The sequence below is a fragment of the Rousettus aegyptiacus genome, unplaced genomic scaffold (genome assembly GCF_014176215.1).
Source record: "Rousettus aegyptiacus isolate mRouAeg1 unplaced genomic scaffold, mRouAeg1.p scaffold_m13_p_3, whole genome shotgun sequence".
Taxonomy (NCBI): Eukaryota; Metazoa; Chordata; class Mammalia; order Chiroptera; family Pteropodidae; genus Rousettus; species Rousettus aegyptiacus.
In genome coordinates, this window is record NW_023416306.1 from 29,226,619 (window position 1) to 29,244,404 (window position 17,786).

Genomic DNA, 17,786 nt, shown 5'->3' on the forward strand with positions numbered 1-17,786 from the left:
CAGAAGCTAATAATTTAAGTTGTAGATGAGGGCATCTTGCAGAGATTGGACAATGGGTTCCTGGTCCCAGTTCAGCCACTGTCTCCCTGTGTGATCAGTCAGGTCCCTGCCCTCTGGGTCCTTGATTTGGATGCAGTGAGCCCATACAACCCTTCCAGCTCCAGAACCTCCCCCCTCCCTGCTCCCCGCTGTTTCCCCTCCCTCCTCCTCCATCTTCTCTCTCTTCGTTTCCCTTCTGTGTGAGACACAAACGCCATCCAGCTCTTTTGAATGGTACTTTTGTTCTGCTAACATCTCTTTGCTGAAAAGGACGATCAGTTAGGTTTGTATCTTTTAAATGCGGGCACATTTTATCAGTTAAGAACCTGTGTGCCTCTCTCCCCAGACATAGCCTTAAAGAGGAAGACAGAAACAGCAAAGGGGAAGGTTTATGGGAGACAGAGGAGGAAAAGCAACAATATCTCTTTGGGGGCTTAATGTATGGTTTCTCCAGCAAATGCCTTCTTTTCCAGGAACCCCCTTTCCAGCTCTTCCCTGTGTTCTTAAGCATTTTCTAGTTCGACTCCAGCCATGACTTGTGCCCCTGTCCTAGCTCCCCACAGAATGAGGAGGGAGCGACAGCAGAGCCTGTGCCGGGTTCATCTTTGTCTCAAAGCCCCTTTGAGGTAGGGCTTGAGCACTGGATTTGGAGTCAAGGGACCCTGGGTTTGAGTGATGGCTTTGAACTCCCATGCTGGTGATCTTGGGCAAGCACGCTGGGCCTTGGTTTTCTGATTGGCAAAAGAGCAGAATGACTTCTTCAGTCTTGTGCACATTCAGTGAGAAGCAATGCTTGAGAAGATGCTTTGTAAACTGTAAAGCTCTGGAGGTATGAGAATGTCCTTGTAGTTCATTTCATGTGCTTACTCAGTGACCTGGGACAAATTCGTTCACTTCTCCAAGGGTCAGTTTTCCCATCTGTAAAATGGAGACTGTAATCCTTAGGTCATACAATTACTGTAAGAATTCCATAATGGATGTAAAACACCTGGCACAGTTCTTGGGGGATGCCCAGTCTACGTTAGTGCCTTGACCCCTTTCCCTTATTTCTTCATAGCACAAAACAATTAAGTCTCAGGCTTCTTAAGTCTGGCTGCTAGTCTGAAACCCAGTGGGCCCCTCCTTGGCTGGGAGCTCTCATGCAAATTCTCTAACCCGCGCCTCAATTCTGTTGCTTGTAAAAGAAGCTTAATAATAATATGTTTCAGAGTTGCGGAGAATGGACCGTGCGCATAAATGACTCGGTACAGAGTAAGCGCCACGTGAATCTTAGTAATTTTGCCAGATCATGCTCCCTCCGCATACCCAGACATACGACCCCAACCGCCATCTCCTTCAAGCACCCTGGGCGGCGAAGAAAGCCAGGTCTGAGCAGAGCGGGAAGGGATTTGCCCAAAGTCGCACCAGGAGTCAGTCGCATGCTAAGGTCTTTGAGGGATTTCCAGGGACCGCCCCCCCCCCCTGCCCTCCCGGTGGCACCTTGCTAATAAAGCCTCTCCAAAAGGCCGAGGGCCGGGGTTTGGAAAGGCCTGAGCCTCCTCGGTCCTGCTGTCCAGGGCGCCTCCTCGGCCCGGAACCGAGGGCAAACGCCTTCCAGGAGGGTATCAGGATTTTCCCGTGCGATGTGGAAGGAGAAATAGATTCGATCGCATCAGAACATGGCGCAAAAAGACGGGAGCGCACGGCGCCCTCGGGAAAGAGGCGGCCCTCCCGCCCGGGTTCCGCCAAGCATTTGCAATTTAATTGACATTTGGCGGCAGGAAGCCAATCAGTATAAGTCAATTGACGTTCCGAGATAAAACTAATCGCCGGCCGGCGCTCCCCCCGCCGGCGCGGCCCGGCTGGGCCGCGGGGCACAGCGTGGCGGCCCCGGCGCCGGCAGGTAATGGCGCGGACGCGTGTCTCGGCCCGCGAGGGGGCAGCCGGCGGCCCGCTGATTGCCGCGCAGCCCACGGCGGCCGGGAGAGGCCCATAATGAATGACTTTATTTGCCGGGGCCCTGCTGAGAACAATTGAGTTTGTTATGGTAACAACGGATGCCAGCTTTCCCGGCCCCGGGGAGCGCGGCGGCGGCAGCCGGGAGCTGGGCAGCGGAGCAGATGATGCGCGCCGAGGCGAGGGGCACCGGCGGCGGGGGACCGGCCCGCCGAGGGTCAGGAACCCGAGGGACGCTGTGCGCCCACGGGGCCGCGGAGGAGAGGCCAGCGGCCAGGCCGCCTGGGATCGAGGTGCTCGGGTAGCTAATGCACACCGCTCTCCCCTTGGACCACAGTGCAGAATGGGGATGGGAGTTCATAAATTCCTTGCTGGCTTGTTGAAATGACCAGTCCTCCTGGGTGTCCCTGCAGCCTTCCCTTTCCTTACCATTCCTACCCCCCCCCCCCCAACTCGCCTTGACGAGTGTTGCCCTGACATCATCTTTTTGTCTCTTGCATCAGTGGAAAAGTAGAAAAAAGCACAAAGGCGTCCCTGCTTCGCCTGCCATGGCTTGACAAAATCAGGGCTGGATTTCAGCCCACCATATGTGTTGGGCATTGTCTCTGTGCCCTTCACCCTGGAGAGACGGCCTTCCTTACATCTCTATTCCCATCTGCGTCCCCATGCTTTCTGGCATGACACCTCCCACAGGAAGCCCTCCTTGCTCCCACAGAGAAGGCTGTCAGTAACGGGGCTGCCTCTAAGCCCTGCAGCCTTCTACTGCTTCCTGTGACAGACTGTGAGTTCCAAAGGCAAAGCCCACCTCTGATTCACCCCAGTGGCTCCCTCAGCCCCTAGCATGGGGCCTGGCACAGGGACAGATGTGGAAGGAGCGGATGAGGGAGTGGACTTCTTTCCTCTTTGCAGTCTCTTGGCTTTGCCTCCGGTTAGAGACACCGGGGTTCTTTTTCTTTTTCTTTTCTTTTTCAGTTCTATTTCCAGGCATGTCATCATTTATTCATTCACTCAACAAATATTTACTGAGACCCAACCATGTCAGGTACTCGGATATAACAGGCCCTGGCCTTGGAGAACTCACCGGCCAGTGAGAGATGATAATGAAATCCATGTGATAAATACACGTCAGGCACCTACTGTGTGCCGATTAATGGCCAAAATTTCTTAAGTTGGCAAAGGCTTAATAAGGGTTCGTTAGGGCTTTTCTCTCTGAAACTGAATTCAGTGATCCCCAGTGTCACCCTTTGACAATCGCCCCCATTCACAGATGTACAAACTTATGCATAAAATGTTTCAGAAGCAGCATGATGCTGTGGATAGAATCTGGATTGAGAATCTAACACTAATTTGCTGTGCGAACTCTGTCCATTTTCTTCCCTTCTCTGGACCTCAGTATCCCTAACTGTGAAATAGGGGAGTTGGAATTGATCCTGAGGGCTAGTCGAGTGTAAGTGGTCTACAGGAGGATATGGAGCCAGCACCTGGGTCTCTGTTCTCAGCCCAGTGCTCCCTAATCTTGCAGTGAGACCAGTGGAGGTGTGGTGGGGTAGGGAGATACTCTCTTTTCTCAGCTTTATGAGGCTGGTGGTGAGACCGAAGCACTTACTATGTGATAGGCACTGTGCTGATGGCAGCCGTAAGAAGTATAGATACTATTGCTATTTCCCTTTTGCAGGTGGAAAAGATGAGAGGTTAAATAACCAGTCCAGGGTCACAAAGTTAAGTTGCAGTGCTGGGATTTAAACTAAAGTCTGATTTCAGAGCCTGTGCACTTAACTGCAGGCAGAAGTCAGAGGTACTACAGATTTGGTTCCAGACCACTACAGTAAAGCAAATATCACAATAAAGTGAGTCTCATGAATTTTTTGGTTTCTAAGTGCATATAAAAGTTATATTTACACCCTACTGTAGTCTACTAAGTGTGCTCTAGCAGTACGTCTAAAAAATGTACATACCTTAATTAAAATATACTTTATTGCTAAAGATGCTAGCCATCATCTGAGCTTAAGCAGGTCACGATCTTTTCGCTGGTGGAGGGTCTTATCTTCAGTTTGTAAAAAAAAAAAATGCAATATCTACGAAGCACAATAGAAGCGAAGTGCAATAAAACGAGATATGCCTGCTTTCTGCTCATGGCAGAAGCAACACATAGACCCTGCTCTTGCTCTTCCGCCTCACCCCAGTCTTAGTTCCACCTTCCTTGCTCTTGAACTCCAAAGCTCAATCTCTATGTTTGCAAGGCAGAGGAGCACTGATTTTTCAAGGTGCCTTTTCTTCCCCTGGCTTTTTGCTCTTTACCTTGATATCGACGGCTGAGAGAAGGCGCCGGCAGGAAGGAGAAGCTGCTGCAGAACCTGAGTTCCTCCCTGGCACAGTCCTAGCTGGATTATTGTCTTTGGGAAATGGGTTTTTGTAAAAGGGTCGGTGGAATCCAGGTGCTGCCTTGTAGGGACAGCCTCTCACTATTCATGACTGAGGAAGTACATTTATTTTAGAGTCATTTTTAGCACCTGTCTTTCTGTCCCTCAAAATGTGTTTGGAGAACTCTTTCCAGGGTGATATTCCTTTTTCAGGAAGACAGATTAGGAAGATATTCTCTCCCATGGGATAGTCCTAACTGGCAGAACTGGAGGGGCTTTGGAAATCTTACACAGCGATTTTAAATCCTGTCAACTTGATGTCCCTTCTTTAAAGCAAATCCTTTGTAGCGCTTCCTTTGCTATCCTGAAGTGAAATTTAGAGAAAATATAACCTACCCACATACATAATTTAAAAGGTCGCAATGCTCCAATTGTAACAAAAAAGGGAAAGAAAAATAAAATCATAATAAAATGATATATTTCATTATGTAAATGCTCGAGCATGACTACTCCAGAAGATGTAAAAAAAAATAGTTGCTTGCATTTACGCCTAGAATCACCATGAATGCAACGGCTACAATGTGGTCAGCTGTGTTTTTTGGCAATACAAATACCTCTGGTGGTGTTGCCAGCAGCAAACTGATTTTCTGAAATTGCGAACATGTCTTGATAAAATTCCAACCAAAGCAAAGCATAATCTTCTTTCCATTTATGTGATGGTTTTATTCCTGGAAAAGTCAGTGTAAATTAAAACACCAAGTTTGTGTGTATAAGTGAAACAGAGTTAGATTCATGGCTCAAATATTTATTCAAGTTCTCACCAACCCGAATGTATGATGGGTCATTCCAAAGACACATGGGATCCAGGGCGATCCTTCATTGTGTGGGATGGAGCTGGACAGCACCCCCAGCCTTGCCTGCCAGAGGCCGTAACTCCTCCCAATAAAAACGACTCACAGATTTCCAAAATCTCTCATCTGATCACCCTTGTTGAGATCCATGGGAACAAATGAGTTTTTCTCTTAGGCAGTGGTCCCCATCCTTCTTGGCCCAGGGGACTGGTTCTCCTATGAGAATCTAATGCCTAACGATGTGAGGTGGAGCTGATGCTAGCGTGATGGTGGGTGGTGCAGTGATGCTGGCGCTGGGGAGCGGCTGCAAATACAGATGAAGCTTCGCTGGCTTGCCTCTCACCACCTGCTGTGTGGCCCTTTCCTGACAGGCCATGGACTGGTCTGGTACAGTCCTCCGCCGGGGGTGTTGGGGACCCCTGCTCTGAGGTTCTTTCCTTTGGGAAATTTTGTGACTCGTTTAAAAAGCAAAATCTGCGTATATTATGTACCTATTGTGTGCAAGACCTGGTGCTGGGCAGACAGAGATGCATTGCCTGATTTGTATCCAGGGCTATGAAAGCTATCCGACCCTAGTCCATGGATGCTAAACTCCCAAGGGGCCTTAGTTGGTGAGTACAGCCCCACCCACATCTTATCTCTGTCTGGAATACCTTCCTTCCTCACACTGCCAAGTCCAAATCCCAGCTCAACTACCTTCTCCCTTCAGGAAATCTGACCCCTCTCTCCCTACCCCAACACCAGATAAGTTCTATTTATCTCTGGGCTTCCGTTGTCTGCTCTTTGGGGCTCCCTTAGAGTACTTTCTTAGGCTCGAATCATGGTTCCATATCCAAGCCTTGTCTCCCTGACAGAGAATAGGCACCCCTGAGGGCTGAGACTAGTTTCTCTTACAGGACTAGGCTTTAGGTCAGAGCATCAACAAAAGATGAATGTATGCTTGAACATAGAAGTGCAGCTTAGCCAGGTGTCCCTCTCTGTACACATCTTATCCTTTTTAATTAAGCACATGTTTTCCCTTTTCCTGTCCTCATCAGCTGACATGAGATGCTTGCTATGTAGACATTACTCTCTCATTTGGGGTCTACCCGCTTGCTTGCTCTGACCCAGTGCTCTAGGCTTGGCAGGATTTATTGACTCCATTTCACAAATGAGATGAGTAAGGTCACACAGCTGGCAAATGGCAGTCAGAGGTGGCACTTGTATGCTACCATCTTTGTCATTTAAATATGTCCAAGGCTAAGCCACTTTCCTGGGAGTCATTCATTCATTTACTGGCTCTTGACTTAGCATTGGGCACTGTGACCTTAATGGTAGGCAAGGGCTTGCGGCCCCCTTCATTTTCTCCTAGGGAGTTCTGTCTCCCAAGCCCCAGGCCAAGCATAAAAAGGAGCATCAGAGGCCCCCAGTGAGGGAGTGAGAACTCTTTCCCAAGAGGAGGTCACCAAGGTGTGGCTGTCTCCTTTGTACCTGTTCTTTTTCTTTCACTTTGAATGAGATGTGCACTTTTATCCATTCACTCCATGAGTATTTATCGTGCACCTGCTATGTACCAAGCATTGTTCTAGGTGCTGGGGACACAGAGATGAACGAGACAGACAAAAATCTGTCCTCGTGAGTGACATTCTAATGAGAGAAGAGAGAATAAATAAATAAGGAAAACAAACAGCTTGTTAAGTGCTGTAGAGGATAATGAAGCTAGATAAGGAGATAGAGAATGAAGTGGGCCAGAAGTAGGGCAGGTGCTGGTTAATGGAGGGTGGTCGTAATGATGAGGCGGCAGAGGCTCTAAGGGAGGGAGGAGTGAGCCAAATAGACATCTGAGGAGAAATGTTTCAGAGGGAAGAAACATGCAGAAGCCTGAGGCAGGGGTGTGCGTGGTTGAGTGACTGGAGCAGGATAGGTGGGCGTAGACTGCGAGGAGAGAGGGCAGGAAGGCGGGGCTGCAAAACTGGTATCCAGATACAGTAGGGCTTTGCAAGCCATGATCCACCGTGGACTTTGCTCAGAGTGAGATGGGGCACCAATGGATGGCAGCCCAGAATGTCTAATAGTAAACTTCAGAGGCGAGCTCGGTCCCCTACTGCCAATGAGTCACTGACTCCAACAGACTTTCCTTCCTAATCATCTCCTGAACCTGGGTTGCCATCCCATCATCAGCTTTCTCCTGGGCGAGGTGTCGCCATCTGGTGCAGGACCTCTGTCTCATTTTCCTCCAGTGAGGTCTCTACATTGTGGCCAGATCAGACCATATGAGCCCCTTACCCTACCCACATCCCTTCTGTGTCTGGAGTGAATTGTAAATGTATCGGTATGATCAAACAAGGGCCCGACTAGTTGGAACGCAGACTAGGAATCCGGGATGTGGAGACGGGTAACTGGAAAGTAGACTGTCATTTTGTGGGTAAGAGAAGCAGCCTGCTGCAGTGGGAGGCCCAGAAACCCTTCCCCCAACCCCGAACAAGTCCCTAATGTCAGCCATGTCTCTGGCCTCAGCAATGGCTCCCCCCAGAGGCGCCCGCTTTATTTATTGCTTGTTCCCAGCTCCCCGAGGGCAGGGGAAAGTCCATTAGTGTGTTTGCAGGCTCTGCCAGCTCTGAGCAGATGCAAGCCTTATTTGCAAACTGTCACTGCCCTGGCTTCCTCCAGAGACCGGCATGCTGGGCTCAGCCTTGTGGCTCCAAAAGCCACCTCCCCCAGGCAGACAGCCAGGCAGAGCCCCATCCCCTGATTTCCCAAAGTGCAGCATCTTGGCTTGCAGTTGGGAAAATTAAATTAAATGCCACGAAGGAACGATAACGGTGCATTGGGCCATGTTGACAGTGGAGAATGAAGTTCTCTCTGTTGATAGGAGCTCATTGGCTTGGCATAAATTAGGGGAGGTGCTGAGAGAAAGTGAAAAAAGTCCTAGGCCCAGGATCCATGTTTGAGTCCCCGTTGGGCTGCTGATTGTCTTGGTGACTTTGCACGATAGTTGACTGCCCTCTGGGTTTCAGTTTCTAAGCTGTACAAGAAGCTGCAAGAGATTTTAGAATCCATCCTAAGCTCTAAAATTCTCTGAATTGAATTTTGAGGACGTTTTCTTTATCCAGGAGTCTGGGACAGAAAAGCAAGTAGTCTTTGCTTGTGAAATTGGTCAATCAAGGTTGAAAATTTTATACACACACACACACACACACATACACACACACACGAACACACACATATATACATATATATGTGTGTATATATATATACACACACATATACCACCATCTTATGGGGAATATAATCCCAGTGGCTGACTCTTGGCTTTGACATTCTGAAATTGCCTGAGGGTTGGCCTCAGCGGACTAAGAGACGCTCAGGAGCTGAGACATCAGGACTCTCAGTCACTCCTAGCCTGACGACTCTGCTGCGTGACTTTGTACAAGTCACTTTCCCTTCTCTGAGCCCATTTTCTCATCTGTTAAATCTAATAATTTCTTGCCCACCTCCTGAAGTTATCATGAGAATCAGATTAGTTTATGAATGTAAATATATACTTGAGGAGTGGTGATTGTTATTGTTTTTTTTTATTTTTTTTTTACCATTTTTATATGTACCCTACCCTGTCTAGACACACACACTTGCCAGTATAATATAAGAATATGCCTGTACTGAGTACAGAGCCCAAACAATCAATTTAACTATGTAGAAGGGAAAGACGGTGCCTCCATGCAGAATGAAGAACCCTTCGTGTAATTCGTGCTGGTTCAATTCCATGCCATCATAAATTCACCATTGACGTGCATGTGCTTGGTGGAAAAACACACCACAGATACACACAAAAGCCTCTTTGGTGATTTTCAACTGGGACAGGAGATGACACACATTGGCAGACAGAGGCTGATCTCTGTGTATCCAAGAGGAGTCGAGCCAGTCTGAGTGTATCTAACAGGTCAAGCTCTGAAATGAAGAAGCAATAAGCCAGTGAAATGGTACTATCACCGAAACATGATTGATCAATTGAATTCTATCAGAGACAGTGGACAGTGAGATTAACTCAGGCCTGATAGGTTCAATGAGTTAAAGCATGATGTTCATTTCAGCTTCATTTCACCAGTCTTTGCTTGTGAAATTGGTCAATCAATAGAGGTTGAAGATCATATATATATATATATATATTGAGGACCATCTTATGGGGAATATAATCTCAGTGGCTGCCTCCTGGCTGGGGCTGCCTGCCTTGGGTAATGGAGACAGAACAGAGAGTCCATCAGCCCCATCAAAATGGCCTGATATCTTCTCCAAATGAAAAGTATTTTTGGATCTATGATGATTTATCTTTTTTTCCTCCCTCTCACTTTGATCTATGACAAAACCCATACCCATCTTGGAGAAATATAGTGATTTCTCCTGAAAACATTTGTGCAATGATCAGATAGATACACTTCAAAATATGAACCTTTTTTTAAAAAGTTATATTGTCCTTGGGAAAAAAATAAAGTGTAATTTAAAAACTCAAATGGGGGTAATGCAAAGATATCAGAGTAAATACGATTTTTAGAACCTTTTATTTATTTATTTCTGCACAGTGGGGGATGGGGGACGGACTGCTGTGTGCCTGAAAGCCTAAAAAAAAGGGATGCATGCAGGAGAACTCCTTCCAGGTATAATTAAAACGAAGCCTTTAGCATTTTTGGATCTCATTTAAAAGCACAATTCACAGAAACAAATCACCCTTTGCTCCTAGTAATATTTCATTTGCTTTGGAATATTTTCACTATGGTGGTTAACATTCTTCCTAATTAGTGTGCATATCTCTCTGTAAGGTAGAATAATTAGGTGCGACTCTATGAGGTAATGGACTTGGACAGTATGGATTAGAGAAAACAGACTTATCTTGCGGCAACGCACAAGGTATTGCTTCCTGCCTATTCTTTGAGGTCATCTTGATTCATTTAATCACAAAGAAATCCCATCTCTTCATACCAACACCATGAGAGCTTTGATAATGTACTTGCACTGTTTGGACATCAGAGTATATATTAGGCTCTGGATAGTGGATAATAGGGCTGAGCAGCTAGACAGAAAGGAAAAAACTTTGCATACATCACCTCCCCCCTCCCCCAATTTCTGCATTTTAATTATATTGAATTATAGCTCTTCCCCATATACTCGACTTTCTGATGCTTTCAGGCTTCGGCATATACTAGTCCCTCTGGCTGGAATGCAATTTTTCTTCCCTGTCCCTTTGGCTAATTTCTAAGCATCCTTAAGATTCAGGCTTCATCTTTTTCAGGAAGCCTGTCCTGATTCCTCCTGCCCCAAGTCTGGATTAAGTGGAGTGGTTTAGTGTAGAGTTAGGAGCAGACTCTGAGGCCAGATTGTTTAGATTTGGATCCCAGCTCCTCTGTCTCTTATCTGTGAGACCCTGGGCAAGTAATTTAACCTCCTTGTCCCTCAGTTTCTTCATCTGCAAAATAAGAGGGGGCAATAACAGACTTGACATCACTGGGTTGTTGGGAGAATTAAATAGATAATGGGCTTAGAATAGGGCTGGCACAGAGGAAGCATAGATCAGGGTTGAGCTACTACCATTTGGCTCCTGGAGCAGTCTCTGCTTCTCAGGCTCCCAGCATTTGTCTTACTACATTGGAATTATTCACTTGTCTACATCCTCCACTCAAGGGCAGGGGCTAAAACTTATGCCCCTCTCTTATTCCGTTGCCAGTGCAGGATCATACACCGTTGGGAGTTTGGTGCACTTTGCTCAGGAGTGAGTGGACCAAGGAGGCTTGGAACAGGAATCAGGGGACTCATGTTTTCCTAGACCCACTTTGCCTCAGACCTGCCTTCTGGCCCCAGACAAATCCTTTGCCATCCCTGAGTGTGCAATCATCAGTCTCTTGGGGCCTTTCTCTCCTTGACAGCCTATGACTTATTGGGTAACACACGGCACAATCAGATTCACTCTGGTCGAACCTGAATGTATTTAGCAATTTTACAATTTCGCGTTTTCCTTCTCCGAGAAGAAAGATTGAGTGAAACTAATGGCTGAATAATGGTAGTTCCAATGGAATTTTCCTCCATGCCACTTTGATTTTTCTCAGTCTACGGCCCCAGTTTAGGATGGGATTAATAAAATCACCCGGAACAAAATCACATCGACTTTGGTTCTGGGTTGCCACGGGACATTTCCAACCCTGGTTGCCAGCACAGGGCCTGGCTCAGAGTAGATGCTCTGGAAATGTGGCTGACTGACTCATGCCGTCCGTGCCTGGAATCCTGTCCCCTTGTCTCAGCACCTTGTCCCCTCACTTTATCTCAGATCTGGCTCAGATGGTCCCTCCTCCAGAATCACCCTCCCTGTTGTAAGTCATCCCTAGGTCACCTTAAGCATCCAAACACCGCCGTGCAGAGAATAGAAGCTCCATATATTATTTTGAGTAGAAAAGTTAATGGCATTTTGTTGTTGTTGTTGTTGTTGTTGTTATTGTTGGACTCTGAGCAATATATGACTTGCTGTGTTTTCCTTTTTGTGGGTTTTGCCAGGAAGCTTAGAGCTCAATTGAGTTTTGGTAGTTTATCATCCTCTTGTTTAAAGTTTTATGAACTGCCCAAAATCTTTCTTAGAAGTAGGTAGAACATAAACCCTTCGTTGTTTACTTCTCTGGGATCACTGATATAATGGAGGTCACCCCCCCAGGGTTTTCTGCCAAGTTCTCCGATGATACCAGAGACCATCCCACTGTGGAATTCCCTTGAACCATTCAGGCCTGCAACCCCTTGAGTCACTCATTGAGTCAAGAAACATTGATTAGCATCTCCTGTGTTTGAGGTGAGTCAGACATGGGCTCTTCCCTCAGAGAGCTTACACTCTTAGCAGGGAAGGAAAGAAACAGCAATCTTAAAAACAGCTTGCATTTATTGAGCACTTACTATGTGCCAGCTTCTATGCTAAGCATTTTACATGTATTCTCATTCGATTCTTTCATTGACCACAGATATCATTATTGTGCTATTTTATACATGAAAAAAATTGAGGACTAGAAAGGTTAAGAAAGTTTTTCAAATATCATAGGCTCGTAAGAGACAGAGTGAGGATTTGAACCTGGGCCTGTCTGAGTTTGGAGTGCTCAGGCTTCCTTAGTGTGCTGTACCACATCCACACAGTGCTTAGCTTCACTCTAAGACGAACAAACTACTTGTTACCTCTGCCAGTTTCTTCAGCTTATAAAATGGGAATTCCAGGAGGACCGACCTCACAGGATGAGTTGTGAGGAGAAAAATCCAGGCCATAGTGGTGGTCTATGCTGCTTGCTGAGGAAGCCCAGGAGACAAGGCAATTAATTCGGCCTTTGAACTTGGAGGCAGGCTTCACAGAGGAGGTGGCATTTATGCTGAACCCAATGGGCAAGGGTGAAGGGTGAGCCAGCAGAGGGAATACAAGGAATGATGGCATCCAGGAGTGACATGAAGGGACACTTGAGGAATGAGGAGTAGCCTGTTGGTATGGTGTTGTGGGGTGATTGGAGGAGTGACCCTGACTAGAGGGGCAGATCCTGGAGGCCTGGAAGGCTTGGGTTTTGTCCTGGAGAAACCCTTGAAGGGTTTTCCTGGAGAAAATGGTGATGACAGTGGCTAACATTGTTTGGTTATTGTCTCCGTGCCAGGTACCCTGCTAGGCACCTCACTCGGATTATCCCATTCCTTACAAAAGTCCTAGGGATTGTCCTGCATACTGTTGTTCCCAGTTTAGAGACAAGGAAACACAGGACTTTGGTCTTCGTAGTTGACCTGAAGGGGACAGGGAAGTGGAGAGAGCACTTGATCTTCAGACAAAAGACCTAGGTACAAAACCCAGCTGAGGCTCGATTACTCAACCTCGCTGAGCTTCAGTTTCTTCATCTGTAAAATGGGATAAGAATACACATCTCACACAAATGTTCTGAGGATCAATGCAATTTAAGGATGTAAAAATAACTGGGTTCAGCATCTGGCACTGAGCAGTGCTCATCCAAAGTAAAGGTCACGGGTGCTGGGAGAATCTTGTGTCTCCATCACTTCTGCCAGTACCCCTTCTTTCTTTGCTAGGGATAACGTTCTATTAATTGTATGCAAGGCATTTTGATAATGTGGCCCCAGAGCAGATACCCTGTCTCGCTCCTTTTATAGCCTATAGTCATTACCTAGTCCCTCCTATGGAGAAATTCTGGAGCCGCTACTGCCCTCGCAAACTTCTGTTGCATCTGAAACAATTTCTTCAAGGTGCAGATTAGCCTGGTCTGAATTTGGTTGGTCTCTGCTTTGTAGACTGCTTTTAAGCTACTGTTGCCATCTGAGGAGACCAAGCTCCTTGGCTCACCAGTTGCCCCAGGTTGTTCCAGTTCAATCTTCCCAACCACCTTGGCTCTAGACTGCTGTGGCAAATGGCCTGCCAAGACCTCGCTCTGCCTCCTGTCCTCACTGGGGAAGGCAGGTCTGGGGACGTGGTGGTGTCAGAGTCCTAGAGGAAGAAGCAGCAAACAGGCCGAATGTCAGCTACCATGGTACCCTTGCAGGCCAGATCTGGAGAGGACCTCAGACCTTGGGGTAAGGGTTGGGGGATGTAGTAGAGCATGAAAGCGGTAACGGCGGGATCTGGGAATTATTTTCACAATTTCAAAAAGATGAAGGGTAAATGTATACCTGTGGGGGAAAAAAGGTATCTTTTCGTCTCTGACTTCCTCTCAGAAGTCCCCCAACAGCCTCCCTCTCTTCATATGTTCATCTCTAACCCAGGTATTGGCAAAAATAGGCTTGGGCGATCTTTTAGGAGTAAGACGAATATTGGGAGGGCGTCCCCTGCAAAGACTACAGAAAGAACTGAGTGGGAAAATATGTTAATGCTCACTTAATACTATTTAGTAGACAAAATCTTGGTAGGTTTTGGAGGAGAAAAAAGAAATGACCGACTCAGGTTCCTCGGTTTATTGATGGGCCCCTGAAGCCCAGAGAGTGAGAGGAACTTGCCTGGGCTCACACAGCAAGTAAGGGCAGAGCTGGGGCTAGAACCCAGGTCTGCTGGCTCCCAACTCTTTTCCCACTGGGCCCTGCCACTGCCCTGCCATGCTGGGGAGCAACTGTGGGGATAAAGGCGGCTCTGCGACTCTGGCTTTGCCTGGGCTCTGTAGAGAAATGGGACTTTGAGAGAGGCTGAGGGTCTACCCAGTGGCCCCAGCCTCCTTCCCCAGGGCTCCTGGGCCTCCGGCAAGGGGTTCCATCCCAAAGACCATGATACCAGAAGGGATTATGGAGATTCCTGTTTGATTTTATTTTATTTTCCTCCCAGTGAGCATCTGCAGACATAAAGTACATGATGATTTTTAAAGAAACAAACCAGAACCTCCAAGAAAAATGCAAACCCCCTGAATCTGCTGTGCTCTGAAGAAAATGCAATGGGTTTATGATCTTTTAAGACACACAAGAGACAGCTTTCTCTTGACAGATGGGAATCTGAGGCTATTTTGCTTCCTCCCCCTTTGCGTGACCAGACCCGATTGTGTAAAGCTTTTAGCTTCAAAGCCAGGTTGTGAATAACATTGGTTTAACCTGAAATTTAAAGCCAGCATTTCTTTGCTCCCTGAGACGGGGCTTCCTGCCCCTTGCTTCCCTGAAGCTAACTTCCAGAATGTTAATTCCGACAGCCATGGTTGACTAAGCCCAGCACTGGGTCTATTACATATTATTTGATTTGGAGTAGAAAAAAAAGATTTAAAGATACCATGCCCTCTGCATACCTTTGTACTTTTGCCCATGTCTGTCCATATATTTAAGCATACCATTCACATTGCAAGTTCACGTTTTTCTCCCTGGAATAAAATGGGTCCAAACGTTTCTGTAGCTTGTTTTCAAGACTACATTCCCCAGTGAAGTCAGACAGCATCTTTGTGGCACAGACGAGAAACACTACGGAAATTTCCACTGGAGGCCTGAAGGTTCAGACATGCCTTCGTGCTGGAGATGATTTTCTGATTCATTTTTGTAGCTGTCTCTGAGCATATAATCTGTTTGTGCACCCATTGTGTGTGGCATCCAGAGGCAGTTCAGCTGTGTCCCTGGCGTGAGAATCATGTGCCTTTTTTTCAGAGTATTTATCTTGATTGACACGTGTACCTTTACTGGTCTGGTTACTTTTCAATTAATGGTCTTCCTCTTCTGCTGGACTTAACTCCATGGGGAGTTATGAGCTAGCTTTTGCCCATGACTGTATGCCCAGTGTTAGCACAGTGCCTGTTCACTACGATTGCTTGAGGGACAAGGGAATGAATGAATGAAGTCAGATGGAGGGATTCTGACATTTGCAGATTAGACCTCTGGTGTGAAGGTGATTGTCACAGGTATTACTAATGCGTTCGTTCATTTATTCCAGAAATATTTTCTGTGGAGGTGACAGAGATGAATTAATTGTGGTCTCCCCTCCCTCAAGGTAGTTAAGAGTACAATGTGAGAGTGAAGGGTTCAGGGAGAAAGTAGTTAAAGAGAGAAGTATCTGGGACAAGAAGGAAGGCATCCTGGAGGAGGCGACGTGCGTCCTTGAAGGCTTTGTCTGTCCTGGCAATAGTGTGTATGTCAATGAGGAGTGGTTTATGTTTCATATGGGCTTGGTAGATCACCTGTAGCTGACAGGCTGACTCCACACATCACCTTCAAATGCCTACAAATGCAAATTTTATGTTGCCAGCCCCTAGCCTTTCTAAAAGGTGAGACCTGGGAGCAGGGCTTAGAAAGCAGGGCTTGATCTAAAGGAACTAGCGATTTAGGCCCTGGGACTGAGCAATGCGAGGGCAATGGTTTCCCCCAGCCCCCTCCTGTGGCTCCCTACTTCTCCCCCAGCAAGGCTCAGATCCTTTCCGGGGCCTCCCTGGGCCTCCGTGGCTGCCTGGACTGACCCCTGCCTGCCTCTCCAGAGCCCCCTGGGGTCTCCTCCTCTCACTCCCTCTGTTCCTTTTATCTCCTCTCAGCTCCAAGCCTTTGTACAGGCCACCTTCCCTGCCTGCCATGCCCCCTCCATCAGCCATCCCCCTTGCCCCGCAGATCCCTTGTCCTTCATTCTCAATTTAAATATGACCTCCCCTTGGAAGACTTCTTGAATTCCTCCCCTTTATACATGTCATGCGTATATATTTCTATATACCTTTTCTAAGTAGCAGTAATCAGTTTGTAGTCATGTGTCTGTTTTCACAAGTACTAGACTGAAGTGAGCTGCCTTTTCTAGATTGGAAAGAGAAGGCTGTCTTAGTCATTACTCTATCTTCTGTTTTTGTTTTTAGTATTGCCTGGTACAGAGTCAACAGTTACTATTTGTTGAATGAATGAATAAATGATTATATGTTTAGGAATGTCCAAAGCCTTCTTAAGGACATGACAGACCTTAGGTATCTGTGCAAAGTGACAAGGGCTCCCACATCCTGCTTGTCTTGGTTCACAATAGGAACGGTTCCCAAGGGGATGGACCATGGTCCATGATAGAAGAAGGGCCTCACAATGTTGATGAGGGTGATGTCCTGTGGGCAAGGGGCAGGGACCCAGCCTATGGTATCTTCTTGGATCAAAATTGATCTGGGATCTCTTTTCTCAGGGGGCTCATGAGCCACTTCTGAAGTCCCTTCTCATAGAAAATGCTGGGGTGCTCTGAGCCATCAGACTCCACAGAGCCTCTGAAAAGCCAACACTCACCTGAACACCCAAAGCTGGTGTTTTTGTTCAAACGTCAGGCCCTGCATTGCAGTTGTCTCTAGATAGGACAGTTGCATCTCAGTGACACAATATCCCACTTCTTCGAGCTCCTTGGTTAGGCCTTATGCCTTATGTGGGTGGAGTTTTGACAGGACAAATGAAGTCTAGGTCAGCAGTGTGCTGGCGGGGAGGGGAAAGGGGAGGTTGGGCACAGCCTGTGTAAGAGGGGCACCTGTCCGCAAGAGATCTGACGTGTGCTGGTTCCCCCTGCACTCCCCAGTGGCAAAGGCAGAGGCTATGCCTCTGGGCCTGGGTTCCAGCAGTGTCTCCAGACAGCCCTGCGTGAGCAACTTGGTCTTAGAGAGCCCTGGGAAATGGTGGCCCTGGACACCCTCTCCTCACTGGAAACGTTCACCTTCCTTGCTTTCTCTCATTTCGAATGGTTTAGGTTCAAGGCTTACAAAAGATATTTCGTCCCATTTGCTTTTTTATTGATAATTCATAATACTTTCATTGACATGTAAGCATCATCACCAGGGACTGTTACAGTGTGAAGAGCTGTTCAGAACACATAGAGAATTTAACCCTATACTTTCTTGGTAATTTACATTTTTCAATAGGCAATACATTTACAGTTCTGCAACGAAATAAAACAAGCATGCTATAACAAGTCTCCCCCTCACTTTCATCCAGTTCATTCCTATCTCCTTGAATGGGTAAACACTCTAAATGTGTCTTATGTTTCCTTGCAGAGTTCCTAAGGAAATATATATGTGCATTTACATAAAATTTTATATAAAATGCATTTAATATGTGTATGCATTATATATAATATATGTATATGCTATAAAATTATATTATATAATTATGTTATATTAATGTAAAATATTAATATATAAGATGTATATTAGATATAAAT

The 17,786-nt window shown here is 46.7% G+C and overlaps 1 protein-coding gene across 4 annotated transcripts in view; it reads left to right on the forward strand.

Annotated features, from left to right (window-relative positions):
* PAX5 (paired box 5) overlaps positions 1-17,786 on the forward strand; it is a 169,840-nt gene that overhangs the window by 43,655 nt on the left and 108,399 nt on the right. The gene's annotated exons all lie outside the window — the stretch shown is intronic.